This window comes from Psammomys obesus, unplaced genomic scaffold (genome assembly GCF_907164565.1).
Source record: "Psammomys obesus unplaced genomic scaffold, mPsaObe1.curated_primary_1811, whole genome shotgun sequence".
Lineage (NCBI taxonomy): Eukaryota > Metazoa > Chordata > Mammalia > Rodentia > Muridae > Psammomys > Psammomys obesus.
Genome location: NW_026592732.1, coordinates 2,518,885 through 2,526,646, shown reverse-complemented (window position 1 = coordinate 2,526,646; position 7,762 = coordinate 2,518,885). Strand labels below are relative to the sequence as shown.

Below are 7,762 nucleotides of genomic sequence, written 5' to 3'. Positions count from 1 at the left end.
CTTCCTGCTATAATTTATTCTTCTCAGATCTCTGATGGCATTGACGGCTGGGCTAACTGTAGGTGTGTCCACTTGGCAGCAGTGGGCAACCAGCTCCTACCCCAAAGGTTGTACCCACCTTATGAGCCCATGTCATATGTAAAAATCAAGCTGTGCTTTTTCTGCATCAACCAGGTCTCTGCTTAAAGAAAGGCAGACAGGTTTGCCTTGCTAACAGGCTTCATATTAAAATGTGAACGAGTTTCAGATGTAACTTTTTACTGTTTCTTTATTTATAAGAACCTGCTTTGCAATGACTGCTCTCAGTGATAAATAAATAAATGATTAGATGGAAAGAAAAGGGTTTAAAAATATACACAAGTTCTAAAAGTCTAAGAAGATGTTCCAGGGCTGGAGAGATGGCTCGGTGGTTAAGAGCACTGACAGCTCTTCCAGAGGACCAGAGTTCAATTCCCAACACCCACAAGGCAATTCACAACTGTCTGTAACTCATGTTCTAGGGGACCCAACACCCTCACACAGACATACATCCAGTCAAAACACAAATGCACACAAAATAAAAATAAGTTGGTTTTAAAAACTGCTTTTAAAAAAAAGAAAATGTTCTAAAATGTGTAAAGGTCTGAGGATCTGAAAGCTTACATACGTTCTGAGGGTCTAAGAAAATGATTTAGGATGTATAAATTCAAGTTATAGAGATATAAGAAGATTTAAGATATATAAATGTAATGGAAGTTTTGGTTCCTTTAAAAACTCAGTCTTGGCCACCATCGGGAGAGCGGCAGCCATGTCCCTGCGCTACCTCATGGCCATTGGCCTCAACAAGGGCCACAAAGTGACAAAGAATGTCAGCAAGACAAGGCACAGCTGGCCCCATGGGCGCCTCCAAGCAGACCAAGTTCGTGGGGGACATGGTCAGGGAGGTGTGCGGCTTTGCGCCCATGAGCACGAGTGCTCCATGGAGCTGCTCAAGGTGGCTAAGGACAAGCGTGCTCAAGTTCATCAAGAAGAGGATGGGCACACACACCCTAGCCAAGAGGAAGCCGGAGGAGCTGAGCTATGTGCTGGCAGCTATGAGGAAGGCAGCAGCCAAGAAGACTGATGCCCCTCCCCAATAAACGTTGTGCTGCATAAAAAAAAAGGAAAGAAACTTAAGTTACGTTATGTAAACAGGTTTTTATTTTAGTCCCAAGTGTAGGAAATGGGACTACCTTAATTTATCCACAGCTGATGGCAGCCTCCTGTGGCTGGAAGAGGGCGTGGTCTTTGCCAGCCACAGTTAGTTTAATTCTGAGGACTCTGAGAGGGTATAGCTACCAGAACCCAGAGAGAGGAAGGAGGCTTCGAGGAGACACATGGAGGAGAAAGAAGGCTGCTTGTTCATCCTGCTGCATTTGCTGTTTGCTGTTGCTCGACTGCTAGATGTCCTAAGACTGAGATTGGTATTTTCCCAAAGGACTCAATGACCCTAACCAGCCAGAACTAACTCTAAAGAGGTCTACATCCCCTGTCCCCTGTCTCTTCTAACCTTCTTTCTCTCCAGCTAGGGTTAGGGTGCTGGAACGGAGGTAGAGGCATTAAGATAACCCAAATAAAATAGAGTTAAAAAGTAGCTCTTACATATAAAAATGAAAAATGTTTCATATTTCTTTCCCACACACAAACACACACACACACACACACACACACACACACACACACTGTTCATATACTAAGATTTTAGAAATTCATAACTTTAGCATCAGTCATGAAAGGGTTAGGTTAGCATAACTAAGCCTGTTGATTCTCAGACTCCATCCAAGGTTAGCTTGTCCCTGAAGTACTCTGGTTCCCACCCTTGAGTTCTGAAAAAAAAAAAAGAATATCCTTGACAGTTGCAATAAGACATAGCAACTGAGGCAAACCAATAAAGATAAGGACAGTTAAGAAAGGTCGCAGTGCTCCTCTTGGCAAGCTGTTCTTTTCTGTGCTTTGGCCAGGTGCTGATAACCAACTAGGTCAAAATGCATTCCATTCCTTTACCTTTTGTCCAATCATGGAACACTAAGGCTTGGAAGCCCCAGCTTATGGTTTTTCTCTTTAAAAACCCTGTTCCCTTGGAGCTGGCTGTCACTCTCCCAATCTGCTATGTCGGGAGGGATTGTGACCCAAGCTTGAGCTTGTAAATAGAAAGATTCTCTTGTGCTTGCATCAGTCTGGCGTTTCTGGTGGTCTCGGGGGTCTTACAATCTGGGCACAACAGTCAATGGAATTCTGATAAGCTGGTGGAACACTGTCTGTTTACTACTCACTCACAAGCTCAGGGTTCTGAATTTCCTTTGGTTTTCTCCTAGATATAACTTAAAGATAATTTTTATTGGGCTGACACATCTCTTTCCAATCTGTATTCCTTGCTTTCTGAATTAAAAAAAAAAATCACACCTATGTTTTTTTTTTTTTGCAAGAACTCAAAGGCATGAATATATTCCCGTTGTTTTACAGACACCTGTTAAGTGCTTTTTCTACAATATGGATTTCAGTACAATGGCATTGCTGATATGTCTAAACTTTTAACTTCTTTTGTAAGCTAAAAATTCATATAAGCTTCAGAGAATTTAAAAAATGCTACAAGTCTTGGATCCATCATCTACAAGTCAAATGGACTCCAGCTAAATACAGCCTAAGTTTCTGCACCTGTTTGCTTCTAAGAATGCGAGTTTCCCCTGGTCTTGGGATTCCTCTCCTTCCCTAACTACTAGGAATTTTAAACTTCTGTCCCTAGTCTATCTGTCTCAGCAGATTTCTACTTGTCTGACAGACTCCACCCAGGGAGCACCTTTGGACTACAAACTGCTGAGCTGGGAACTTGCTAAAAGCTGATATAAACCAGTCCATCCAATGTGATTGCTCCCTGTCTCTTCAGCTGGATCAGCTAATCAGATGCTTCAAAAAATGCCCAATGGCCCAGCCTTTGACCAGCATTTCAGCCTTCCTGGGTCCGCAGCTGATGCCCCAACTTCACCCAGTAGTAATTACAGAAAGAGTCCATTGTCCCTGCCCCCCTTAAGCTGAAATGTTAAGTCACAAATAAATTCCCTTTAGGGAAAACTTGTTTTTATGCCATTCATTCAGGAAAAGTCCAAAATGCTTTAAGAAGAATAAAACAAAACCTATTAGATAGAGAGGAACAAGGGAAACAGGCCAATAGCTAGTTCCAGAATCTCTTTGATTGGTCCCCTTGGCTAACCACTTGCTCACTGTGTTAACAGAATCACTGGCCCTCCTTTTCCTCCAATCCTTACAGGACCTTGCATTCTCAAAGCTTTATTTAAATTTATTCATTCAAGAATTAACTCACAGCCAGGCACAGTGTTGCTGTAATCCCAGCAGTCTAAAAGGCAGAGGCAGGCAGATCTCTGTGAGTTTGAGGCCAGCCTGATCTATAAATCAAGTCCAGGACATCCAAAGCTGCACAGAGAAACCCTGATCAAGGATTTGAATAAGGCACAAAGACAGGGGAATACTGGGAACAAGCAAAAGAAACTGTAAAAAAAAATATTAGTATTTTTTCCATTTCCATTCTAGCTCCTAAATAATGACATGGAGACTTATTACATTTATTAATAAGATTTAAAGCACCACAGGGGGAAGATATTGATCTATTATTCTAACCCCTATTCTAGCCTGGCTACTTCCCAGCAACATGTCCCATGTTACTTACCATCTTAGTCTTGCCTTAGCAGCTTCTGCTTCATTTTTTACCTCATGGCAAACTCCTCATGATGAGCTCTTCTTCCTCACTCCCTCTTCTCTGGTCCCTACCTGAGACCCCTGACTGGGATCGGAACTCCTGCCTCCTGTCCTCTCTGCCCAGATATAGGCTGATCAGCTTCTTTATTAACCAATCAGAGATGATGAAGAACAATTTTTACACAACATTGAGACAGAAGATTCTTCATAGAAATGACAACACCCGTGTCTGTGGTTCTCCATCTCCCAGAAGGGCCATCCGGACGCCACCTGAAATGTGCACTTCTCTGCTGGAAGAGTGTGGCCAGTCACTGGGCAGAAAAGGATGAAACACAGGGTCCTGGGTGGGCACTGAATAAAGTCCGTGTCACAAGATAATCTGGTCCAGTCAGGAGTGCAAGAAAAGGAGATTTTTCTCTGCAATAAGTACTACCACTCTTTTAGCTGGGCTGCCAATACCAGGCCAGATGGTATCGGGGAGCTCATGGCTCCCAGACCAGGTCAGATGGCAATGAGAGTCCAGCCTGACTTGGACGACTTGGGCAGCTGCTTCAGGAACAGCTAGCAGCTCACTCCTGCAGCTTGGAAGAGACCAACAGCAGAAACTCACAGCTGCCAGGCAAATTCTAGTTGTGACCACGGTGGTTCTGCAGTGACTGCCTGCCCAGAAGTAGGATCTGGGAGTCTAATGATGAATTCTTCGTGGAGAAGGGGAGCCTGTGTTACAGCTCTAAATAAACAGCCACTCTCATACGTCCTTCAATGAAGTAGATGATGCTCACAGTTTTATTTCATGCGAAACAGGGACTTATAAAAACCTTGGGCAGTGGGGAGGGGCTTTGAGGACGATGTGTCTCATTGACTAGGACTTAGGATGCTGGCAATGCTCTACTTACATGGGTAAAGATATCAGGTAACAAGCTCATATGTCTGACCACCTGTAGCCACCTGAGGTTGCATCATTGCCCCGGAGGCAGGAACAGAAACAGGAGAGAACTTTGTCCCACACCTTTCATTCTCAGGATATTTTAAATCTCAATTTTGAGATTTTTGGTGTTTGAACATGCTCCATCTAGCTAGTCCCATGCCGATTCTCCTGGAGGCATGGTCCATGGGGCCCGCACATCAGGACTACAACCAGATCTCAGTGCACAGAACCCAGCATCTGAATACACAGTGCACAATACCATCCCCTGACAAGAGAACATCTTGTGTATTATATGAATGCATCCCCTGTCAAGTAAAAAAACCTGTGGCCTTTAGGATAGGTAGAATAGAAGGTGGGACATCCGACAGGAAGAAAGGGTTCTGGGATAGAGTCAGGCATGGAGAGATTCATCCAGGAAGATGTGAGGAGGACAGACCCATGGTACCTAAGCAGAGGTAATCAGTTATTTTAAGTCATGAGCTAGTCAGAGTAGAAGCCTAGCTACATGGCCTAGGTATTTGTAAATATATTTTGAGTCTCTTAAGTCTTTTTTTTCCAGGAGCTTGGGGTTAGGAGGAGAAACTTTGCAACAATCCCCCAACAAGAAAATTTTTCTAAATACTGCCATTTTGGTTTTAGGCTCCATTCAATCATAAGGGGAAACTAAGTTCAAGGTTCCAGGCCTTAGGAGAGCTAAGAGCTTCTCAATAGATGAACAGCTTCTGTTGTAAGGAGACAGTTGTCTGATTACAGACATCTCAAGGACAACTTCTCCGTCTTGCTGGCAAAGTCAAACAAGTTCATGCTCCCAGGAACAGAAACCAACTCCTATCCTGATCGGTGAGAAAAATGTAACAGTAACTTGGCACAGATGTTTGTGTTTTGCAAGCTTAAATCTTCTGTGATATTCTGGCTCAAGGTTGCAGTTCAGCTCCTGAGGCTGTTCTGTGGTCCTCATTGATCAGTAGTGACAATAAATATTTGTCATCTGTGCTGATATAGTGTTTGAGTTATGTTGGATCTAAGGAGACCCCATAACAAGTGACCTTAGAGGTTCTATAAGTCAAGGTTTACACAGCTAGTAAGTAGCATCTTTGATATTCAAATACACATAGTTTGGTTTTTATTTTTGTGGGTTTATTTTAAATTTTTGGGTTGTTTGTTTGTTTGTTTGTTTTTTGAGACAGAGTGTCTTTCTCTAGCCTTGGCTGTCCTAGAACTAGCTCTGTAGACAAGGCTTGGTTCAGACTCACAAACTCCTCCTGCTTCAGCCTCCTAAGTGCAGAGACTATATGCATGCAAAACTAAGAGTACAGGTCAGACAGTGGTTGTCCATGCTTTTAATCACAGCACTTGGGAGGCAGAGGCAGGAGGATTCTTGTGTTGAGGACAAGTGTAATGGGAGTATATAATGACTTCCAAACTTACTAGGCTCAACCAACAATAAAAAGTAAGTGCAAATTAATTCATGTGAATGAATAATTAACTCAGTGGCAAACCAAAGTGATATTTGAGATTAAAATCTCATGGTAGCCCAAATAGAAAATTCTTGTCTACCCATGAACTGCTGTCCTTTTAGATTCTACCTTCAGATGTCCATAAGGCTGAGTTAAATGTCCCCCTCTAGGCTCCTACAGACCCCTAGCTACACAGACTCTTTCTTGTCTCTTAGTAAGTTACAACATGGCCTAAAGGCAGGGCCAGGACTCAGAGTCACCATCAATGTCCTTATTATAGATCAGATACAATAGACAGTCTCAGTAAGTTCTAGGAGTATTTGTTCATTTGTTTTGTGAGGGCAGGAAGTGAAAGTACCTTTGGGCAGGTCATTCCAGCCTCTACAACTCTTTCCAGTGCTTAATGTTAGGTCCCAAAGAAACCTAGAACAAATAGCTAGTTGTGGTGCCTATGGAACATACCAAAGCCCAGGGAGCCAGGGACTGGTTCCTCTCAGCCCTTCTCAGCCCACCCACTACCCTAAACCTCTCCAGTCCATGAGCTTGACTTCCCTTCCCCAGCTTCTGATTCTTACATAAACAAGACATTTTGGCCACTCTTTGTCCTCTTGGCTGCCACAGACCGACCCAGCCGGGTCCCACAACCGTGGGAAAATCAGGGTTTTTGGATACTCAGGAAGACACAGGTTAGGCAGATTGACAGACCGAGGCCACACCGAGGAGTGCTTTGAATCTGCTGCAATTTTACTGAAGTCAAGCTAATAATTTTATAATGATTACATGAGGAAATACCTTAAAGTTGGCATACTTCCCAGAACATTCAGACTTTTACCAAGAATACAAAGTTTATATTTTAACATAGGGCAGTGCCCACAAGAAATCTTGGCCTGAGAACGTTTGATCAAAGCAGACAAAGGAAAAGAAACCTAAAACTGAAGTTTCATTATTGCTAACCAATGAAGAGGAAAGTCAGGAGCTAAGTCAGATACCTGCCAAAATCTTTCTCTGCATCAAAATCTAAATACACCTTTGTTAACCATCCTCCCATATGTCTTGCTAAAAATTTACGATCCTCCTTAGAGATAAGACACCAAGGGGAACACGTTCTAGCCAGCTGTACTTTCCCATGCTCTCTTTCCCTAAAGAGGAGTCCACTATTTCTTTTTTTATTCTTGTAATGCTTTCTGATACTAAATCTGATTCATTATTTCTCTTAAGATTATTTTTCTTCCATTCTATTCTTGTTAAAGCTTTTAATAATCTATCAAAGATATGTTTCCTTGAATAGTTAATTGTGCTGTTCCAAGAATCATAGAGAAAGATCAAAAGGCTCATTAATCCAACCCCGCAATCGAGAAAGCATAGAAATCTCAGAATACGTCTTTTTGGCTTAGGTGGTTGGGGGGACACATTGCCAGTGACCTCCAGGGAGCGTATTCCCGAAGAAAACGTATCTCCCGTCTAGTAGCACAATCTATTGATATGCTACACTGACGACGCTGGAGTGGGTGTAACACTTGGCTCCCTTGGCCTTCTCCCCTCTCCTTTCCTCTCTTTCTCCTCCATGGCCAGGTTCAGTCTACTGGGGTCATATCTAGTCTACTACTCTCTCTCTCTCTCTCTCTCTCTCTCTCTCTCTCTCTCTCTC

General features: G+C 43.0%; 1 pseudogene; it reads left to right on the top strand.

Annotated features, from left to right (window-relative positions):
• Nucleotides 1-787: 787 nt before the first annotated feature.
• LOC129682890 (60S ribosomal protein L36-like) lies at nt 788-1,118 on the top strand (annotated as a pseudogene).
• The last annotated feature ends 6,644 nt before the right edge of the window (nt 1,119-7,762 follow it).